The 21,957-nt window shown below is 42.0% G+C and overlaps 1 protein-coding gene across 6 annotated transcripts in view; it reads left to right on the top strand.

Moving 5' to 3' along the window:
• Positions 1 to 21,957, top strand: part of USP54 (ubiquitin specific peptidase 54) — a 98,826-nt gene that overhangs the window by 6,211 nt on the left and 70,658 nt on the right. Inside the window, exon 1 of one of the 6 annotated variants that reach the window (XM_042818422.1) lies at positions 13,724 to 13,819. The exons of 3 other annotated variants lie outside the window; for them this stretch is intronic. The gene's annotated coding sequence lies outside the window, so the exon portion shown is untranslated. Of the gene's footprint in view, positions 1 to 13,723; positions 13,820 to 14,154; positions 14,212 to 21,957 lie in introns of those variants that run through there. 2 more of the 6 variants (XM_042818418.1, XM_042818417.1) reach the window with 2 other exon arrangements.

Here is a 21,957-nt window from a genome sequence, read left to right as displayed (position 1 = left end):
AGGAGGCAGAGCACTGTCATCTCAACCAGAGCAGTGAGCTTTTCTATGCTAAGGATAAGGAGTGACGTTTCAAGTTGAAGTGCGCAGGGAATGTCTGTAGGCAGAAGCAGCAGAACTGACAGGATCTATTCCAAGATTACTCTGCAAAGGTCTGTGTGAGGTTTTGGGAGTGAAAAGTTGGAAAACAGCTGACTTCTGTGGTGTTGTGCCCAACTGAATTGCTGCACTCTGCTTCAACAAATACAGCTGAGCTTCAGTATCAGTTAAGGGCATCACTTACACATCTGTGTAACTCTTTTTTCCTCTGATAAGGGAATCACAGAATCACCCGGGTTGGAAGGGACCTCAAGGATCATGTAGTTCCAACCCCCCTGCCTAGCAGGGCCACCAAACACACACATTCAGATCAGGTTGCCCAGGACCCCAACCTGGCCTTAAACACGTCCAAGGACGGGGCATCCACAGCCTCCCTGGGCAGCCCGTTCCAGGGCCTAACCACTCTCCTTGTAAAGGAATGTATGTACTGTTTGTAGAGGGGATTGATGAGTCTTCATCAATGAATTTTAACCTTTGAAATATTTTATCTCATGTCTGTGTAATAAATCAAAAAGTATATAAAATTGTTTGAACGCAACTCCAAAGCCTAAAATAAGATTTCTACTCAGTCATAATATTTTCAAACACTCTTTGTTATTTATGTTATTTGTGCTTTCATAGCAGAAAACATGAAGTATCTAAATGGTTTTACTTCAGATTTAACTGTTGCTGGTTGTTTGGGAAACTGTTACGCTAGCAGTTGTGCTTTTTTTTCCCCGTGTCTCTACCTGTTCACTTTATTCCTATGGTATCCATGAGAAAGCACAACATTATTACAAGTTGTTAGTAGATTTCCCTTTCTCTTTTTATTCCTGCTTGTCTGGAATTAATTTGAATAATGGCCTGAATGCTAAATGCCAGGGCCCATATTGTTATGAGAAGATGTGAATTATTACATCGTCATTGCTTATAGTTGTGAATGGCCGTAACCAGTGTTCAAATATTTGCTGTGGTATAATGAATTTCAGCGTTTACGTCAATGTAACAATGGAAATGCAGTTCTTGGTTCATTTTCAAAGGCATATCCGGCTATTGTAAATAAGAAATTCTCACTGCTGTGTGATCTCTGCCTATTGAACTCATGCTCAGAGCATGGCATCAGACCAGAGACTTCCTCTGAAGTTCTTCCTAGCTTCAGTTATTCTGTTGTTCTGGCTTACTTCTTCATCACACTCCTCTTCAGCATTTGTTATTATTTAACAGTGTGAGTCGATCATGAGAAAGGCAAAGTTTAGAAATCAACACAGTGCCTTTACAGATTGCTATGGCTTTATTAAGAGATTAGTGCCAGCTGGAAGTCGCAGAGTTACAGTTACCTGCTTTACATTTCAGCGTTAGCCTTTGCTATTGGAGGAACACCAGATCTCTGGTTCTCATTTGTGCCTTTGTAAGGGCAGCTGTAGATACAGGGCCTGGCTTAGCAGAGCTGCTGGTACTGTGAGGTTTTGTTCAGCACAGCCACTCTACTCCATCAAGTTACGTTGCACTGAGGTAGGTGTTAGTGATGTTTTCTGCTGAGAATGCGTTAAGTGAGAGCCAGCTGCTCTCTGTGCATGGTGACAATTGTAAAGTAATTTAAGAAATAATTTGCCACACATCTCCCCCTCTCAACGTGATTCTGTTATTCCTTCCCACCTTGAGGACTGTGGATAGGTAGGCAGTAAATAGAATTTTGTTGTAATGATGGCTTGAGATTTCTTCCCTCTGTCCATTCATACTGACTAGAGGTGTAGTTACACAGTTATAATGTTTATGCTATCATCCTGTGTTCTAAGAAACAACAACAAGGAACAGACAAGCAAAATAAGCAATATTTTGTGAATATGAAGGTCAGTGTTGTCAAACTGAAGAGCATTAACCTGTAAAGTGCTTTTGGAAAAACTCTTGATCTTCAGGAGGGTGATAAACTGTTAATAAAAGCCTGATGACATGAAGGCCATCTGTTAAACTGACCAGGTGTGTCTTTAATCCTTCATTTCACAAGCAGTTTCCCATCTCAGAAGGAAAAAAAGTCTCAAAGATTCTCAGAAAGAGTCTGCTTGCAACAGTAGCTGATAGGCAGTACTTTCTACTGCTATATGGAGAAGTCTGTCCACACACTTCTGAAAAACTGGTTTTTTCCAGTCAACTTCAGAGGTGATTTTATGACTGATCTATGAAAGCTTCCCCAAAAATAAGGCCTCATTTGATTATGTTGGCTCACGACGTCGGAGGCGGATGTTGGTGGGATGGCAGTAGGGGCTGAACCTTCCTGCCAATCTTCCATTCTGTGTTGTTGCCATGTGACACCATGGCGCCTGGCGTGGAAGTGCCCGTGAAGCAAAGGTGTGTAGTGGAGTTCTTCCATGTGGGAATGGCTGTGCCCTTTGGCATTCACTGATGCTTACTGAATTTTGTTGGAGACTGAACAGTGGATGAGAGCACAGTGAGGTGATGGGTGGTGCGTTTCAGTAGTGATGACAGTGGGGTAGCTCCACTTGTACAGGTGTTTATGAGTGCAGTGTGCAGGTTCTGTCTTGTGGGTGGTGAAAATGCATTGCTGATGGTGGTGGCTATCTTGAGAAAAAGTGTTTTGTAGCTGAGAATTCGCTCTGTCAAATAATTTTATTGTACTCTTTGTATTTGTTGTTGTTTCCATGGAAATAGGAGGCATTGCTTTTGGAGGACCTGCGTAGTAAAAACATGATAGCGTTAGTGGAGCACTACGCATACAAGTCTAGACAGAACTAATATTGCAACACTTGAATTCTGGCTTTTGAAACATGACATTATACCTTTTTATAGGAATAATGGGAACTTCCTGAAAAAGCTATTGGTCAAACAGGTATGTGAATCCATTTTTTCTCACATCTTTGCTTTTCAAAGCAAAAACTAGTTGCTTATTAGTTCCTGAAGTGTTCTGCCCTGCTTGCTATAATCATCCAAATCACTTTGGAGACAGAAAACAATGTTCTTCTGCCTCAGCAGCATTCGCTTATGTCTTTTGATTTCTGAATTTGAGGAGAGAGAGGAAGCATATGCATCTGTTTGTTATTTATCTGCATGTTTCTTGGAAAAAGCAATGCCTTTCTCTAATCTTCTTTTGACTTACTGTCACAGCTTATCTTTTGGCCCTGTTGGCAGGTTGCTACATTTGAAATCATTATTTTGAAAACTGGAAGTTGGTTTGAGAAAACTATATCAGAGCCAAAAAAGCATGTGACATTCTTATAAAGAAACACATCTCAGTGGAGGAAATATCACTATCTTTCTGTAGTTTTAAGGCAAAACTGCTTGGGAAGTTCTTGAGTCATCAGGGAAATTCTTCCTCTATTGCTGTAGATACAGGAGAAGTTATATGAAATTTTAGAGTAGGATGAAGTAGAACGGCACTTGTGATCTTAACAATAGCTGTTCTGCATCCACAGCTTGAGTAAGCTCTCTCTTACGGGCAGAAGTTCCTCTAGAGGGAATTTCTGTGACATCAGCAGCTGTTACAGCCTTAGGCTACAACTCAAGATTGGAAATATGGGCATTTTTATATTTGGAATCTGTTCTCTTGTGCTTTCTGACTTGTGAATTTCCCACTGAGTGGAGTAGTAGGAAAATGTGTTTGCTTGAACCTTCTGATTTCAAGGTATATCCAGGGTGCCAGCACTGAAAGCTTTGTGTTCTGAAGGATGAGGGTTTTGTTACTGGGCTGCTTATTTAGCTGTTATATTTTAGTCAGAAATGTAACTTCGCCTAGTAGAAAAGCTGATCAGGTAAAATCAAAATGGCGTAAATTTTTGAGATGTACTACTGAAAAGTAACAATGTTATTTAAGTAATTGGGGGATTAATTTTCTAAGCTTACATATTTGGACTTTATGCTAAGTCTGCCTCATTTATTAAGTATGGTAACATTAGCTTGCTTACTTGGCTCTTTCAGATACTTTGAAGTAAGGTGAAGAAAAACACAGGGAAAAGTAGAAGTGTGGTGTTTTGGCTTCCAACATTTCTGAGCCCTTGCGCTGTGTTTGCTCTTCACATTAGATTTTTTTTCCTGGAGCTACCACTATGGGCTTGAACAAGAATCTGCTTAGTCCATCGCCTTGAGCTGGTAGTAATCAGTAAAGGGCTTTGAGGCTGCCCTCCAGTTCACTCATTTTATGCTTCTGAAGCTTTAAACTTTCACCATTCCTTGTTGTTTATTTATTTATCTTTCCCCACTGATTGCCTCCCAGAACAGCTTTGTTTTCAAGTTTCATGGTGTTCTGTTCCCCTGCTTGCCCTCAGTCTTATGGCAGAGTTGTAGATAGTCATTCTTTTAAGTTTATACCTGTTGCTACTGATGTCCATACGTTTGAGCCTACCTCCTGTATTTGATCCTACCTGCCTCATTGTTTTAATGCATTGATAGACTGGTAAGTGACAACAGTGTGGATGGCTATTTGTGAGTTGGCTTGCTTACTTCAGGAAGGGGTTTTGGTTAGGGTTGCATCACTTATGCTGGTCAAGCAGTGTGAACTGTGACCTGAACAATACCTAGGGAGAGATTATAAAAACTGAGGCAAATCTAGAATGTCATCTCTTGTTAGCCATGTGGATTTTGTGTTTGGTTGGTTTTTATTATTTCCAGCTGGCAGTATAGGGATATCCTGAACTTGTACCTGCATCCATAAAATAATTGTGTATTGTTTCTGATGACCTGTCCTGCACAAATCTTTATGAACTAAATTGTATTTTGACTTAGATGACTTTCTGTGGTAGAAAATTTCAGTCTGTGTTGTATTGCAAATTTGTTCCTCTATCCTTGTTTCTTTAACTTCTGGCCTCTCAGTTTCTTTGCTTGGCAGATCACATTATTGTGAAATAACACAGAGTCACACATGATGTTGTAGACCTCCCTCATAGGCTCCCTGATTCTCTTCTTAGTTATCTGTTTATCTTTTCATGCTGCATGTTTTTCAGTTCTACCTTATGACTGAAATGGCAAGAATTCCATATACATTATAAGAGTAGAGCTTTAGAAGGGTAATGGCTTTATGCACGCGCTACTTGTTAATTTTCTGTGCTCCTTGAAGGTCTCTGTGAGGTCTGTCTATGGGATCTGTGACCTACATACAGTCTTTGATGCATACCAATTTTTAGCACAATTACCCAAAGTCTCTGACTGCAGCCTTGTTCTTTGTGGGGGATGTCAGCCATTATTGGGAGTGAATTAGTGTTTAATGATCCCACACAGCCTTTTAGGTTCCTTGTGGAAGGTGGCTGTAGTGAGGCAGCATGTTGTCAAAGTTCTGTCTTTGCCCTGGCTCTAGATTAATTCTTGCTGTGCCCAATTAAGCAGGGCTAATGAACATCTGTGTCTTCAGAAGTAATAACATGGGCAGAAGTTGTGTTTACTCATTAAAATATAAGCACATTTCTTAAACTGATCTGTAGAAGTTATCTAATTTTTTAAAGTGTATCAGTTTAAACTTTTCACTTTCAGAGTAGCAAACTCTAAAGCTGTGGAGCTGTTGACTTATCTATGGGGAAATTAATAAAAGTGAGAGCAAATTGACAGGTTCAGTTTATTTGGTGAATGCAGGCTGTTGCATAGGATAGAAATGTGCTGTTTTTCTTATTTCAGCAATCAGGTTTAGTTTGCGTTCAAACAGTTAAGCATGGGTGAGTTGGCATTATGAGAAAAATGACAGCACTTAAAATTTTGGATGAATGGGCCACTACAGCTGTAGTTTCCACTCTGTCCTTATTGCATCACTTTCTCTTCCAGCTTTCCCATAAATTGTGTGTAGGTGTTACGCAGGCTTATATTCACTGGAATGGGGGTTGACTTCTTCTTGTGGTACTGCTCCTTTGCTGGGATGGATGTCCAGAAGTAAAGCTTTCTCTGGCAAGGAAGTGGCTGAAGATTTATTCATCGTCTTTGTTACATAAGCAGGCAGTGTTCTCTTGGTTTGAAGTTTAAAATTCATTGACATAAAGTCAGCTCTCAGAATGTTTTTTCACTTTTTGCTTTTCATGGGAATGCTACATTGGTGCCTTTGGCCAGAGATCTCAACAAATTTACTCTAGCATGGTATTATGCAGGTAAGCAGAATAGAGAGACACAGAAGCTTGGTGTGCTGGAAGATGTTAGCATTGAACCAGAAATAGAATTCTGGCTGTTCCAGTGCTGTCACATCGCTGGATGGGTGAGAAGAGGAACCAGACCTTGCATTGTCTGCCTTCTTACAGAAATAATTCATTTCTTCACATGGGGAAGTTTGGTGGGGTTTTTTTCCATTACACTGAGTTCTTATGAATCAACAGATAATCCTGCTGATGTCTCTTGTGAGGATATCTATATATTAGAGAGAATTTAGATTCAATTCAGATGCTGACCTGCATATTTCAGTCTTTCTCTGGACATAGATTAATCAGCAGTAATTATTTCTGGTTGTGAGTTCTGACTATATATATGTATGTATAGACAGGATGAAGCTGAGCTAAAATCAAGTGTGAGCAAACATAGTGTATGGAGCTGAATACAGATAGTAAATGGGACTGAATTCTAAATATGATTGTGAATAAAGCACAAAAGCTAATCATATAGTGGACTGGTGAACTTGATATAAAAAGAGCTCTTAAATTTTTGCAAGCTTAAAGATGATGTTAGGAACTTGCTTCAATGTCTCTTCCTACTATTCTTGTTTTCGATGGATGGATTTTCAATGAATGGAAATAACTGTGACAAACAAAGCAGCAGTGGAAATCACATCTGCAAGGTGAGCCTCTTACCATGTTAAGTTTCCTGAACACATTGAGTTCTTGAGCTCTTGGCTGGAATTATTATATTAAAAAAGCTACAGTAATTAGCAGTCTATTTCAATTAAAAGAAAATCAGACATGGTTGTTATTTAGCGTCGCTTTCAAAATGTATTGAATGCCAGCCCAGTTTAAATTGGCCCATAAAGTGCAGTCTAATAGTGATTGATGTTCGGTATTGCTTACAGGATCAATAAAAAGTACAGTTTCATTTGTCACATTCTTGTTAGTTTCCAGTATTTTCATCTTTGTGTGCCTAAAGCAAAAAGCAAACAAAACCCCCCAATCCCACCAATTGAGGCTCAATATTTGTCTGTATAACTTTACTTCATCAGGCAAATAGTGGTGAGCTATAAATCGGTGACAGAATAGTTGCAGTGTTGGTCAGTATCTTAGTTAGTCATGATAAATCAGTGTTTTATCATCATTCTGCTATGGGAGGCAAACCAAGTTATGTCTGGAATAGCATTTTTTTTCTTTAATAGCTTTTGTATTCATACTATTACTTGGATTCAATCAGATAATTTCCAAAAGCTGAATATTAATTTATCATGTTAAGTTGCAGTAGTATTTCCATTCTTCAGTGTTAAACTGGCTAGATTTTTTTTCTGCTTTTTAAGAAGCATTACCATAAAATTCTATAGTGTGTCTGACAAAGAGTAGGCAATCTTAGGAGGGCATCATTTTGTATTAATTTGCAACTGTATTACTTTGTCTTTTTTTTTTTTTTTTTTTTTTTTTTTTTTGTCTCTGCTGTTTATGCCAAGGTGGGAATTTTATTTTTTTTTTTCAGTAAAGAATTAGAAGGCTGTGAGTATGCATAGCACTCACAGAAGATAATGAAGGGCTTTCTGGTTTGTATAATCATTGTATGCTGTTGTCAAAAGGAAAAAAACATTTTGGGTTCGTGATAAATAGCCTTCCGAAGACTTGAGAAGGCTGGGTATTTGTCATCTGGCAGAAATCAGCAGAGTTGTGCTGGAGCTGCTGCTGTCTTTAAACTTTTGTCTTCCTGCTCTTTGTTGCTATTTTGGAATAATGGAATCGCACATCTAAATCTCAGGCTGCCACATTCGCATACTCTATAATGAGGCTGTGTTATTATGTAGTTATGTTTTAGGTGATGGCAGCGAGAAACATTCCTAAATGCAGTGGCGTAACAATGCAGGAATGTACAGAAGGCGCTGCGCTTTTGTGCAGTGTGCACTCAGAATAAATAGATTGGTAGAGCCAAAACATCTGCAGTATCATCAGTGTCAGGTTTTAATCTAGTCTGTATTTGCAGTCCCATCTTCAGTGTTCTGCTGAGTGCAGACTCTGTATGGCCTTTGAACTAGAGATAACCACCCAGACCAGATGTGCCTGCTCTGCCCTTCCAGGGAGGCCTGCTTGGCCTGTGGGCTGCTCTGTGCTGCTCTGTGCTGCTGCAGCGTGGTTCTGCCTGCATGACTCTGGAGTGTCACTTTTTTTGGATAGGCAGCATGATTTTGTAAGATGTACTTGATGGCACATACTGTGAAAATGTCTTCAAAACATAAGCAGAAGAGAGATATAAGTGAACAGCAGTTAGCACAAGAAGAAAATAAAAAGCAGAGAGGACATGTAAGTTGGATGGCAAGTCCATAGCTAGCCATAGCACTTGGACAAGTTGTTTGTTAGGCTGTACCTGTGAATTGCATCCTGTGACATATTTAAAACAAACAAAAACCCTCTCTCCCCAGTTGACCAAAGCTACCTCAGTACCTGTAGCTGTTACTGAAGATGCTGGAAGATGTGAAAATGAAAAGCAGAGACAGGGAAGGAGGCACAGAAAATTATATAGATTGTTCCTTGTCTTCAGCATTTTGAGCGAATTATTGTACTAAACTCATGTAAACAGTACAAGCCTCTGAAAGACAACAACACATGAGTTAGAGTCACCAGAAGCTTAGAAATAAATCATTACACCAGTTAAATTTAACTGTTAACCATTAACATGGTGAATTGACAAGAAAATGTTAATGAATGTTAGTATCTTAATCTTATGAGGTCTTCAACACTTTTTCATGCAGTAATCTTAACAAGGGAAGAAACATGTCCTGAAAGGAAGTACAGTAGAGTAGGAGTGAGATGTGTTGCATGACTGTGCCCAGTGGGTGGCTATTAATGATTGTCTGTCAGAATGAAATGCAGTATTGAATGGGGATCCAGCATGGTCTGCTGCATCTGTTCGTGTTCTGGTTCACTTCAGTGTTTTCATTAATGACCTTGGTGACAGAATAGAGTGTGCACTTACCAAGTTTCACTAAAAAATGCCCCCAGACTTAAAGGGAAAGCAGATATATAGGGCATGAGTCCAAAATTTATTTGAAGAAAATTGATACAAATAAAGAAGAGCAGATAAGTACTGCTTGGTAACAGAAATCGTGAAATACATGAATACAGAGCAGGCAGCAAGGAAATAGGAGGCAACTCTGAAGTTCTTACCTTTGTGGGAGGGGACGCGTTGCATTAGGAGGGCTGAACGTGAATGTAGCATTTAAAACATAGAACAGTATCTTTTTATTACAGAGAAGACTTCAGTGGAAGCATTGTATCTGGTTTGGGCAAACCATTCAAGAAGGTAGAGCTCAGCTAACCGGAAGCAGAATCTTCAAATTATTTATTGAATAAAATATATTTATTTTGTGAGTGTGGAAAATTGAGTTTAAAAAAGTTGACAAATAATTTGAATGTGGGAGAAGGAGAGGTGTGCAAGCTCCAAGAAAAGAACTGGTAAGTGTAATTTTTTTCAGTGTGTATGAAGGCTGAGGGAGGAGATTTTGAGATGCAAGACCCTGAGAGGCAGTGCAAAACAAATTCACCTGAAAATTTCCAATTAGGTCTTGGGCAAGGAGCAAAAGATCCTGTTGCTAAAATAATTGTTGCTTCTCATAAGACATTTTCTTTAACTGTGTTTGGAATAACACTATTTTAAAACTAATCAATGCTAGGTGTAGATATTTCTTGGCTGTTTTTCACGTTAGTGATTTTAAAAACTGAACATGTTATGAATGGAGGTGATTTACTGGAGACAGCACCCCGTAGGCACACCTATGATGAGGACAGCCTCCCTACTGCTGGTCCTTCTGCTTTTAAAGTCTCCTCCTAACTCAGCAGCCTTCACTTTGGTGTTGTTGGCTGCGTCTAGGTGCATCACACAAGATTTTCAGCTTTCTCTTCCTACACTGTGATCTTGAGAAGCATAGTTAATATTAACTTATATTTCATTCTCATTTTCATAATGACTTCAGTTGTCAGTCCAGCACTTTGGGGACTCAACATATAATTATCATAAGAAAACAAGGAGTGTACTATAGGTAATTGTTTTGTTTATAACATCATTCCCAATTTCCATTGCGAATTTCTCCACTGAGAAATGAGCGCAGCCTCGGTTACCTGAGGCTGTAACATGTGTTGTTAGCATACTTCAACTCTCTATTTGCATTATTATACCCTAGAACACACTTCTTTAATCATCACAGTTGGAAATTACCTCGCTTAGCAATTTTAGTTCCTATTTTCTCAAACAAAAATAAGTGATTGCATGAGTCGAAGCCAACAGTCTGTGTGCAGTGTAGCAAGCCAAACCTGACTTCTGTGCCTGAGAGTGGAATTTGCATCAGCTTCAAGCAATTTTTAATGGAGCTTTTTGTTTAAGTATGAAGTGAATTCCATCATTCCAGTGTTCCTTCTATTAACTCACTGTGTTGCTTTCAGTTAACATTTTTTTGCATTTGTTTTTGTATTATTACTTCACTGCCATTTTGAAATGTTTTAGTGTGGGAACATGGGAGTTTTTACAGCTGGACAAGAGGTGAGGAGCGGCCTTTAAATACAGGGGAGGTGTCTGATGTGGAAACTTTATGGGCCAAATGTCTCGTAACATCCTACAGAGTTTTTCCTTCTTTGCAAATCTTGCTTTTCAAGCTGGATGATTGTGTTCATGTTATCTGCAAGGGAACTTATAGCTAACACTGATAATTTAAATGTAGCTTTCTAGTTTCCCAACAAATACATGGGGAAGAGCACATAGACCTGTGCTTGTTCAGACTCTGGTCGTATTTAAATGGTGTTCCTTTAAACTGTGAAAGCCAGACATTGTTACTCTTAAATTGAAAATTTAGAGCTAATCGTATGAATCTAGCAACTGATGTAGATACTTGGAATATATATCTTCCTTACTGTACCAGAATGCAAGGTAACACTGCTTATTGCTGATGGATTAAATTATCTTTCAAAGATATACCAAAAAATGCTGAAGTCTCTGGGATTACTCCAATAGTATGCTCTGGTTTAGGAAGGATGAGATGGCTATGTAGGAAGAATATATAATAGATACATACCATAGTATAGAAAATGACAAGATGTTGCAACCTCATGGACTAGCTCTGAGCAGTACTGATGCTTTTGGATACAGATGGAAAAGCAGCATTTAGCGCAAATTGGAGGACCCGAGTGAGAAAGCTCAGGGCTTAGGAGCACAGCAACACTGCCAGGTTGTGCCAGCTCCCAGGGTCAGGCACGGGCAGCTCCTCCTGTGCCTGGCAGCCAGGAGCACTGCAGCAGCAGAGGGCTGCTGGTCATTGACTAGCCTTCTTAGTGCTGGGTTCTGCGGCAGGGAAAGACGATGCTGAGCTGTGTGTGATGTGACCTAAGTACGCTATACAGCGCCTTTGGTCTGAGCAGTAGGCAGGGACCAAGAGAGGTTTGGAGCAACGGTGAAGGTTTGTTAGGACATGGTACAGGACAGCTTAAGGCCTCTCTGCAGTGGTCAGTACAGCAAAGCTTTAATACCAGTTTAGACTTCCCACAGCATTTGCATCACAGAAGGGCGTTTCTGCTCTCAGATGCTACGCAGCAACCTGGCATTTTTCTTTCTTTTTGTTAAATTGCAACACTAGGATACATAATAGAAGCTTTATTTGTAAGCATAATTAAAGTATGATGTTAACAAGACACTGCAGAATTACAGTTCAAACTTGCAATTTAGTGAAGGCTCAAAATATCTAAAGTTTGAGTAATAGACTTCAACTGAGAATGAAGGAAGGTCGACACTTAACAGCGCGGTGGGCGTTGATACACTTCCAAAATGGGATGTGGCTTACCTTTATTGTAAGAATATTAATAATTGATATTGATAGTTGATGGATGTGAAAAATGAGTCAGTAAATTTGTCAGATTTTTGTAGTTTCCTGGCTGTGACTGCTTCCTTGTGTGCAGACCACCATGCTAAATTGCACTGCTCTGTTACTGTTCAGCAGTGTGAGGGCTTGTTGTGCGCATAAACATGGACTCTGAGACAGATACACCCATGTTCAGTGTAAAGTGGAGTTTGAACTGCCGCCTTGCAATTAAGGTAAATGGATTAGAAACCTAGCAGCTAGTGCTCTGAAATGACATTTACTTTTTTAGGCTACTGACATTTGGAATACTATCAATAATTAAAGTGGGGTTTTTTTTGTTTTTTTTTTGTTTTTTTTTTTGTTTTTTTTTGTTTTTTTTTTTTTAAATATACTTGAAAATAAAACCCCACTGAATGTTTACTGTTGATGTGTTGGAGAGTGAGATGCCAAATCGAAACTCACTAACGAGCAGCCAGCCCAGCTTTCAGTGAACATTGTTTCTTGTAATTATAGTGTAGATACAACTGATCATTCCATGCTGTTTCTCAGTTTTGAATGATAGATGAAAGAGCAAAAAGCTTTTTTTTTTTTTTATTGTTTGAGACAAGAGAGCTGAGGATGATATCTGCTGGTTCTGAAAGTGTTTTAACATTTGCTGTTTACAGTCAATATCAATTCAATTAAGATGATTTAACCACTTAAAAAAATAGCATTAGCATATGTCAACATAAAACCATGGGAGCATGTAACTTCTGTCCAAGTGCAAGAGGAACATCTTTGATGTGAGGATATAACATAGTGTCCCAAAGTGTAGCTTGGCCAGCACTACTTGAAGGCCAGCGTTGATCTGGATAAGTGTAGCTATGACTGATGGTAGAACCAAATTAGTAGGGAGAGTTCTGCAGAATCAAGAAATTGTTTGGAAATAATTTTTCTGTATTAGTTGGCCAGTGGGTGATGTTTTCTCCTGTTGTGGTTTTGTCTTTGACAAAATGTGTGAGAACTGGGGAGGTAAGGCACATTGCTTGGTGCTTTGCTGGTGAGGTGTTGGAGCAGGCACAGTGGACTAGGTTTGCACAAAGCTGCCCTGGCTGCTGGAGGAGGTGGCAATTAATCCTGGGAGGCAGTCTGGTCCAGCAGTGCCATGCTAATTGTAGTGAAATTAAAATAATAACTTTAAAAAGTGCCCAAATAGCTGCAGGTTGATAACAGTCAGCAGTCTCTCCTTGGCGTGAGTGAGGCTAATGTGTTTTCATGATCAGGTATATTGCAGTGCAACATTTTCTGCGCTGATTGGCAATAAAAAGGTGATGCAGTAAGGGGACTGCTGGTTGTCTTCAGATTTGATTCTTGCATAGGAAACCTTTGTATCAGTAGCTGCCATTTCCCACTTCGTGTTCCGTGGCACGTGTCTCGGTGCTGGTTCTCAGGCTGTCGTCCTCTGGCACGTTTCTGTGATAGAGGTGATGGCTGAGCAGGGCGGGGCAAGAGTGTGATTGGTTCTGGTTAGGGAAGGGTGCAGGAACAGCAGGTTGATTTGTGCCACTTACTGTCAGAGCGGTGCTCACGTGCCAGCTTGCGGCTGTGCGAGCCCGCAGTTGTCAGTTCTGTGCCATGCTGAGCTGGTTGATTCCTTCTGGAAGCAGCACAGTGCCTGTCTGACACAGATGTGAGCGGTGTTTTCTGCTCGTGGCTCTACACCTGACCCTGACAGCATGCCAACAGGCGCTGCCTTTTGGGGGCATAAGGGAACAAGCGCCTTCAGTTGCTTCAAGAATCGCCGCTCTCGGGTGTGGTGTCAGAGAGGTGCGCCCGGCTTGAGGGTTTCCTTTCGAGGAAACGAGATAAAAAAGGGGAGGCGATGCGTGCGGTATCCTGCCACCACCTCTCAGGTGTGCAGCCGCGCAGCCCCCAGCGAGCCGCCCGGGTGGCGGCGAGGAGCGCGCAGCGGGGCTTCCACTGCTCGACCTTTCCCGGCGCTGCGGGACTCGGGCGGAGCTTCCCGCAGCCGCGGGCCTTCACCCGAGCGGGCGCGGCCCCTTTAAGGCGCGACCTGCCCTGGGATCAGGTGCGCGGCCGGAGGGGTGACGTCACCCTGCCAGAGGCGGGGCTGAGGCTGCCGCTCCCGCGCTCCCCGCGCCGCGGGAAACGGCGGAGGCTGCGCACGTGTGCGCGGTGCGGCCGGGCCCGGCCCGTGGGTGAGAGCGCGGGGCCGTGAGAAGGAGCGCCGGCCGCAGAGGGGGCGGGCGGGGCGGCGGGAGGTGCCGGCGCCGGTGCGGCGGGAGATGCCGGTGTGGGGCGCGGTCCCGGAGGCGCTGAGCGCGGCGGGACCGGGCGGTGCGGCGGCGGGTGAGGAAGGCGATGGAAGCCCCGGGGGGTGCGGGAGCTGTAAGAGGCGGGAGTGGGGCGGGAGGGCTCCTCTTGCGGGTCCGCTGCAGCCTGTGCTGGTTCTCGTGAACGGGTTTCTGCGGCATAGCGGCGTTGTGCTCGCTGCTATATAAGCCAGCGAATGATTTTCTCCTTCAGAAAACTACAGGGACAGAACGTGCTTTGTGCATGGCGCCTAATTATTTTTTTCTCTCTTTCTCTGCATGTTTACATATATGTATGTATATATGTGTATATATGCATTTTCTTTGTACGGCCATACATAGCATACATTCTGTTTGCATTTACCTGTTTAAACTGTTTCTGAGCTGGCTAAGCATATACTGGATACTGCCTTCACTGCTTCTGTTTTTCGTGGAGGCAATTATGCTGTGCACCTATTGCCCTTCACAACAGCGTGATTTTGCGTTGCACTTGTGATAATTTGGTAAATGAAGGCAGGGAAAATACAGGTGGCAGTAGTACCAGGAGAGCTGTAGGGCGGCTCACAGCTGCCTTCCCCCTAGTGCCGGTGATGAGATTGTGGCCACCTCCAAGAAGCAGATGATGGCTATGCCCCTGGTGGTGAGGTGGCAGTGCCTGAGCACATAAAGAAGTGATTCTGCTGGATCTGCCTGCACCTGGGAGCTGCTTTAGTGAGGTGAAGGCAGAGCACTGGCTGTGGCCTTTTTTGGGGGGTTTTTTTTTTTTTTTTTTTTTTTTTTTCTTTGCAGTAAGGATAGAAAAGAAATCAAAATTGTTTTTAAACGTTTGTTTAATCGTTATGCTAAATAGACTTTCAGACTGCAGTTCTTATTTCTGCCTTATTCTGTTCACTTTACACCAGATATGTTAAAGTAGTCAGAAAGGACTATTAAAAGAAAAATTCCCACTCGAGAAATTTTGGATGCAGATAAGGTTGACAGAATGGCTTCTCATTTTCTTTTGTAACTTAAATCACAAAGTGAAACAGGACTTCCTCAGTTTTGTCTCTTGGCTAGCTGAAGGTCTCATTGGTATCCCTATGCTAACAGAGTAGACTGGGACTTCTGAAGCCTTGAATTGGAAAGGCACAGGTCAGTTTTCCATGTTTTACCATACTGAGTTCATGTGTTAGCTTCCAAAGCAGACTTAATTGGAAGTCTATGGAACTGGATTCTGGAGTAGCTCTTCTTGAAAATAAAAAGACTTCCATGTATGGCTGTATGTAATTGTCATGGTGCCTGCCATTTTTAGTGTTGAATGTACACCGAGGAATTCATCTCTTCTGCAGGTTTCTTTCATCTTCTGCCTTGACAGTGTTTCAGTCTAATCAGTATGCAGCAGAAGTTGTTTTTGCTGTCTATATATAGATGCTGATGTTCATACTTGGTATTCTGTTTTGCTCTTTGTAGCAGGCATCCTGCATGGGTATGGAGTCTGCATTGTCCCTGGTGACTTGTGTCAGCAGTGGGATTCTTTAAGGGACTAAGAATGTTAATGGAGCATGGTTTTAGATGAGTAAAGTCTTTCTGTTTGGGTATACTGGTGCATACTTGTGTTTTGTGTGCTCCTCGCACATGGGGGCAAGGAACCTCTGATGTTGGTCATAATGCTTTAGTGTTCAGTTAATACAACTTTTTTTTTGCCCTGCTTATATAGAGAGTACTGATGTTCTGTCAGGAGCGGATTTGTATTCCGAAGAGAAGATGCAGCTTTAGGAAGCCAGACAAAGGTGAACAGCTAAGTCCTCCGGGGCACATCAGGATTAAGCTGCTGAGTGAAATCTGCTCAATTACTTTTCTACCTGAAAATCTCCTTAACTAGGTGTGTTTTATCACTGTAGCACCTATTATTATGATGGATGTGGCTTTCTGTGGAATTTTGGTGAGCGGCTTGTTGTTTCTCGTAGAGGGAGTCAGCTGTTTCTGTCCTCCCTGAAATTGCTGCTTTAATGCTTGGTGATATTTCACTATCTCAGGCCACTTTCATTTCACTAGCTCTGAAACAAACTTGCCTCTATGTGATTGTATATATAATTGGAAAAGTCACTGGATTCTAGGCTTCTGCAGCAGTGTTTGTAGATGTGAGCAAATTAAAGGAATAGTGGCAGTTCTGATGGAATATAGAAAATGCTTCAAGGTGGAAAGAAAGGTAATTAAAGAAATGCTGTTGCTTCTGTTTATAGTAGCTATTTATTTGGGTTTTTTTTGTTTGTTTGTTTTTCTTTTTTAAATAGAGGAATCATTTTAATAAATTGCAGATTTAAAATTGGTTTTAAAGTATTTTTATGTATTTAATATATATATTCATTGATTAGGGTGATTCCTGAAATTGCCTGTGTCGTGGACTTTTGTTTTCCGCCCATCAATATCATCATATGGATTTTAGTGCTCTTGGGAGTTCTGTGCTATACATCCCAACTGCATGTCAATCTGCCACGGTTCAACTGTAGGACAGACTAAAAATAAGACACAGGAAAATAATTAGGGCAGGAAATTTAAAATGATACAAGATAAAATGTTGTGTCTCCTTACATTCTTCATAACCACAGTTTTGTGGTCTTCTTTTTTCTGTTGCTAAATTGATACAAAAGTAAACTAGCAAAGCCTACAAACTAAAATATCAAAGGAGACAAATTAATGTGAGCAAGGAGAATTTGCTGGTGGTCGTATGGGCATAACTAAGTTTCCAAAGTGAATTTTCCACCTCCAACCTGTCATCTTCTTTTCTGTCAGATGAGAGCTTGGAAGCATCACTTAAGTTGATGCAGGTGCTGAAGCAATCTTGCATAATTGTCTTTAAGACGTTTTGCAAGCTTCAGTCAAGCAGCACACGATTGCAGAGGTCTTAGTATAGAAAGGATTATAGTTTGGGTGTCATAGGCTTTTGTCACAAACTTCTTTAATGATTGGGAAAAGTAGATATGGAGTGATTGCTCCAGTTACACTGATCTGCGCCATGTCTGCTTTATGTGAGGAAAGTTACTTTCCTGTTTCTTGACTTGGTCAAACTGTAAGTAAATTCTTGAATGTCTCAGGGTTGCGTTTTAAGCCACAGTAGATTCCTTTTCACAGAATCACAGAATGGCCAGGTTTGGAAGGGACGCCAAGGCTCATGAATCTCCAACCCTCCTGCCACATGCAGGGCCACCAACCTCCCCATTTAATAGTAGACCAGGCTGCCCAGGCCCCCATCCAAACTGGCCTTGAACACCTCCAGGGGGACGGGGCATCCACAACCTTTTATGAGATAACAGATGTTATGCTATGTCTTGTGGGCCGTAAACCAGCCATTTTTATCTGTTTTACCTGTGCAGGCAACAGAAGACCTGTCTGTGGCTTTGGAGTGGCCCAGAATCGCACTCGTTTGAAGGATTTGTGTTTTGATCGAGAAGCAATAATGGCTTGGTTAACAGGCATCTGTAGCTTTGCGCATTGCTGGTAGTCAGGAAGGCCTTTTACCTTCTCTTTTTTGGCAGGGTGTTTATGAACTGCTGCTTTGGATCTGATTCATGTACTGAGGTGGAAATCGCAAAACCCAGGCTGGATTTGTGCAACACCTGTGTTTTGCTGCCACTGGGAATAAGCACATAATAGAGTTGCTCTTCTTGTGCCAACAAGAATGCAGTTATCTGTGGTATTTGTGGGGTCCCTTTTTGATGCAGAGTGAGTTTGGTTGCTGCCAGTGTTTCTCTAAGCTCTGACTGTTGGTGGCCTCTCACACCTCCTTGTGCTGCAGCTACTGTGAAGCACTGAGTCACTGCCAAAAGGAAGGCTGGGATCAGTGAGCACCTCTCCACCTTCCAAAAAATATGTAAGAAAGAAGACACGTGGAGAAGGTGGACTGTATGCAAGCTGTTTTTACATTTAGGATTGTAAACGGGCCAGATTCATTTATCAAACCTTAAGCTTTCACCATGGAATCACAGTAATAGTGCTCTTGCTAGCCAGTGACCGGACTTTGTACACTGAGGAATTATTTCAGTTTTGTGCTTTCAGGAAGATTTTTAAAGCCAGTTGAGATTTTGATTTAGACTACAGGCTGTTCTTCAAATAATGTAACTGGTGCTGCCACGCTCAGGCATCCTGCACAAATACTTCTAGGGCTACAGGGAGAGCACTGAAGAGCAGATCTGAGGAAAATCTCCTCTGTGCTGTTTTGTTCCCACTGGATGCTTTCTCTGGCCCTGTGGGGCTGCTTGGGAGTGGGCTGTGTGAGGGCTGGGGTGAGCAGCTGGGAGCCCGAAGGAAGGTGGAGTGGCGTCAGCGGTATGGACGTGTGTTAACCAGGCTTTGTAGAACACATGGTCTTGAAAACTCTGATTCCTTGTTCATAACTGCCAAAGAAATTCTATGTTTGATTCATTAGAAATACTGAGAGACAGTAAAGGAGCTCTTAACTCATCTTGTAATTTACAAGTGACTTTAATAGCTCTAGGTAATTTGATTTTCTTAAAAGAATTGCTCAGATGACAAGGAAGAAAGCAGGATGGGTTCTCGTTAGTTCATCAGCACCTCCGTTGGCTTGCAGGCTGTGTCTGACAGAGTATTTTATGCCCTGCTTTTTCTTTTTTTTCCCTCCAGACGGTTCTGAAGCAGTTGTCCTGCCATGTGGAGGAGGTCAGCTGAGTGCAGCATATGTGTTTGCCTAATATTTTTTTAACACGTTGCCCTAAAGTTTGTTAGACTGTTATTAGGGTTTCTTTTTTGTTGTTGGTCTTTTCCACTCTTGAGAACTGCAACTGAAGTGTGGAGCAGTAGCTGTGCTCCTCAGCCAGCCTTCCACTCAACCCTCCAAAAGGCATTTAAAATTTGTTGGTGGTCACTGCTGTGTGTCCTCAGAATTAACTACTTTGACCTCAACATTTTTCCAATGAAGGGGATAATCAGACTTACTGAAATTCCAGGAGATACATGTTGGAAGTAAAAACAAACAAACAAAACCCACTGGCTTGCTTACAACAAGGAAGCTAGGAAAGATTAACTGAGGGTTTCATTTACAGTGGTTATTCTGACCTGGTCTTCCCTACAGTGCAGCAAAGTGCTTATCTGCCACAGCTCTGCTATGGCTGTGTTAATCCTTCAGGAAAGGGCTCCCAGGAGGCTCCCCTCGCTCAGGTGGTGCCACGCTGTCTTGCCCTGCGAGGGTGGCTCATGGGGCTGGGCTGTGGCTCAGGGCTCTGTGCACTGAAAGCACGAGGCTGGGGAAAGCCAACAGATGGACAGTCTGGTGTATCTCACAGTTGTGTGAGGCTGCACCTTCAGTATGATTGCCATACAGGCATCTGAATGTAGGTTGAGGGGCAACTTTGCTGTTTACGTAAGGAAATCTGTCTTCAGGCCAATGCTTTCCATTGCTTTTCTGAATTCTTTCTTTCAATGGCTTTTCTGAATTCTGAGTGAGCTAGATGATGGAAAAAGTGATCTTTGACAGAATATTTGTTTTTTTGCCAGTTGTTCTTTCTGTACTAGCTGTTTCATGGGCTGCCAGCACAAGCATTAAGGAAGCAGAAGGGGCACATGATGGGAGCGGGGCCCGCCCTGGAAGCAGCTGTTAGGTTGGCACAGTTGTGTCATAAAACACTAAGCTACCTATGCAAGGAATTAAAACTCAGTACCTTTACTTTGGTAGCGAAGGTGGTAGGAGAAGCCACCCCATCTGCTGTTTCTCTGTCGTTGTACCCCGTGCAGTTTTCTAGTCTTGGTTGTGCCAGTTAAAACTGCTTACTGTAGGACTCCTCTGGATTTTGAATTACTGAAGCTGTGAAAACAGCCCCCTTTGTTGTTTTATCTTCTTTTTATTTTTAACCCAGATTGATCTCGTGAAGCAGTTTGTCATGTGGTCTTACACAGGCTGCCATCTGCAGAACAGAGCAGTGCATGAGAACAGAAGCGAGCAGGCTGTGAAAGGAGGACAGGAACCATCTCAGTCAAAAACTGCATTTTCAGTGTGGCATGGCAATCACCCCAAATCATTTGTTCCTGACAAATTTCTCCATGTAGATATATTAATGTTGTTTAAATTACACTGCATGTGCTGACGTTTAAAGCTCTGAGGGGGATTGCTATGGTGGAAAACTATTCAGGGGTGAAGGGAACAGCTAGCGTCATCTTTACTTGTAGAAAGCTGCGTGATCTGCGATGGCAGGAGCAAGCTGAAATCATATGACTTTGCTGATATTGAACTGTTTTCAGTATTAAGAGTGGTTACTTCAGCTCTGTCATCTGTACTTTGTTTCTTCAGATTAATTTTTTAAACATATGCTTTTCTCACTTTCTTAGACAGTGTCTGTTTATCTTGCCAACTGTGAATGTGTTCTGTAGGCATACATGCTGGTAGATAGGGTTGTCTGCAAATATGTTTGCTCCTCAGATTGCTGATCTTTAAAGCAAAACAAAAGCAAGGAATGGAAAGAAAGAGTCCTTGTTTGTTTCTGTTGCTTTATCATCTTGCCTGGTTTTCTTGCCTTGATTCAGTCAAAGGCAACTGTGGATGACTGCATAATTGCTAGAGTTGCTATTAGCTCTTTGTAGCCCTAAGGGCAGCTGTGCTTGACCAAAGATGTTTGGGAGTTGCTTATATTATCCTAATTTGGGTGAAATGATGATGTTGGAGGAGTGGAAACACTTATTTTTTTTCCTTCCTATTTTGTGCAGAAATGTGGTAATTGCTGTTAATTCTTTCTTAGTTTGGTGGGAGTGAGTCAGATGCTTAGTTTGTGTGTTTGGCACAGCCCTTCTGTAAGCTCAGCAGTGCTCTTGTGTCTCGGCTCAGGACGTGTTCCTTGGCTTCTTGCTGCCCCAGCTGTTTGCTCTTCGGTGTCAGGGACTGGAGCCTTGTTTTCTGCCTGGTGCAGCGGCACTTGTTCTAGTACAAAAATCCCTACCTCTCCTTTAACGCTGTGTGAGTTCTAAACCTTTAGTTTAGTTTTAGAACTTGCTTTAAAAAAGAGCTTCTATGAATGCTTTCTTTGGTCACTAAGTGTTGAAGAGCTGGGGATAGTTTAGGCAGGTAACTGCTGGTTCCTGCTATCCATGTGCTGCAGGACAGGGAGTAAAAGCAGGTGTTTGGAATAGCCACAATTTGATCTACAGCTCCAGCTGTTACTTGAGTATGTTTGGTCACTTGAAGAATTTTAGTAAAAAGCTGAGAAGGGAGTTCCAAAATGATGGGAACTGAGGCTGAAACAAATTTGTAAAGGATTGTACCGCCAACCCCTTACTATGACTGATTTCAGTGCTCCTGAACAGGACTGTTGGCCCACTTCTCAGCAAGGAAATGGGCAGTCACGTGGGTCCTCGTGTGCCTGAGGAGGAATAGGCAAATGCTTCCTCCGGCAGGGTAACAAGGAGGAAAGGGAACATAGAGACCAGTGTTTTCTTGGCAAGGACGCTTGCCAACTGAAGGTCATTGAGCCCTGGACATAGTGCCTCTTAAACAGATGGGTTGCTAACTGCTGGTAAGACTTATACTGGTATTTGAAAGGACACCTGTGGGTCCAAGTAATGATGCAGGATGCCTGGGAGACTCTGTCATTCTTCACAAATGATAAAAGTGAGGACGGACATATTGCCCTTGCCTGAAAAAGGTCTGCA

The sequence above is a fragment of the Centrocercus urophasianus genome, unplaced genomic scaffold, assembly GCF_019232065.1.
Source record: "Centrocercus urophasianus isolate 14NV4802_14NV808 unplaced genomic scaffold, USGS_Curo_1.0 seq_17, whole genome shotgun sequence".
Taxonomy (NCBI): domain Eukaryota; kingdom Metazoa; phylum Chordata; class Aves; order Galliformes; family Phasianidae; genus Centrocercus; species Centrocercus urophasianus.
Note: the sequence above shows the minus strand (reverse complement) of the source record. Positions and strands in the feature narration are given on the sequence as shown.